Here is a 1265-nt window from a genome sequence, read left to right as displayed (position 1 = left end):
CTCGTTGGGGTGAGTGTGGAAGGCAACCCATCCATGTTTCTCTCTCGTATTGATCGATGTTTCTCTCTCCCATCCTTTTTCTAAAATAACTTTTTTTTAAAAAAAGTCACACTAGAACTACTCAATTTCTTCAAGATTACTGTGCAAGAAAAACAACATTCAGCTGCCATACTAATTTTACACAATTTATATACAGTACCTTGACTTAAATCCAAAAGCAAAAGTTAAGACTCTCCTCTATTTTTGACAACAACTGCACTTAGGTGACTTTTCCCCCCCCCTGGGTTTTACAGTGTAAGCCTTTTAAATTGTTTTATTTAAAAAAAGGCAGGTTTGGTGCTTTTATACTGATGTCACCAGTGTTAATATTTCTGGGGATCTCAGGAAGATTCACATTCTTTACTGCTAACACAGCATGGGCTAGAGCTCCCGCTAAGCCAGCCTCAGATTTCTCCAGTTTATTTTGTGCATCAATTTGTGTAACAATCTCATTCATGTTGGTCTCATTCATGTTAGTCCCCCATCACTATTTCTGCAAGAATATTGTGAACCTTGCTTACATGGAAAATTAAATCCAGTTCACAGACATTTTCAAAAACTGTCTAATGTTTCCACAAATACTTGAATTAGATCTAAAATGCCAAGTTCACTTTCTGAAGAATCCACACAGAAGACAAAATGTAACACTGCATAATATCTGCAAATCAGTTTGTTGTCAGCTCCAACTAATAATCCTCCTCCTAGGAAATTACAAACATGTGCCTCTCGCTCGGATACCAAATGGAATGTCTCCCTGATGATTCGTTGTGTTTCTTCACTGGAAGGCCTGTAGAACTTGGAGAACCCCAGCTTCTTGTGGTTGTTGAAGATGAGCATGGCCTTAATCATGGCTGAGCCAGGCTGGCTGGGTGGGTGCTGGTGGCCAGGGCGGGGGCAAGAGCCTCACCTGGGATCTTGGTGGGGATCCTTCCCCACCCACCCCTGATCCATTTTTTTCCCCCGTTAATTTTGGTATATGGTGTAAGGTTCCAACTTTATTCTTTCGTGTGTGGCTACACAGTTTTCCCAGCACCATTTGTTGAAAAGATTACCAGCTTATTTATGATGATGGATTGAGCTATTCCTTTTTTTTCCCCCTGCCTCACCTGACATTGGACACACAGGTTGGAGACGAAACGCTTGCAAACTGCTTCTTCCCCTTCCTATTGCCTGGCTGGTGAAGATCCACCCTAATTCCTACAGTAATAACACTTATGCTCCCCATG

General features: G+C 41.6%; 1 pseudogene across 1 annotated transcript; it reads right to left on the bottom strand.

The window, feature by feature from the left end:
• Nucleotides 1–313: 313 nt before the first annotated feature.
• On the bottom strand, nt 314–888 carry LOC308253938 (AP-3 complex subunit sigma-1-like; annotated as a pseudogene). The gene has a single exon. The product of its transcript is annotated as an AP-3 complex subunit sigma-1-like (transcript).
• Nucleotides 889–1265: the final 377 nt, after the last annotated feature.

Source organism: Plecotus auritus (assembly GCF_963455305.1).
Source record: "Plecotus auritus genome assembly, chromosome: 1".
Taxonomy (NCBI): domain Eukaryota; kingdom Metazoa; phylum Chordata; class Mammalia; order Chiroptera; family Vespertilionidae; genus Plecotus; species Plecotus auritus.
The sequence above is the reverse complement of the archived record's forward strand: the minus strand, read 5'-3'. Positions and strand labels throughout refer to the sequence as shown.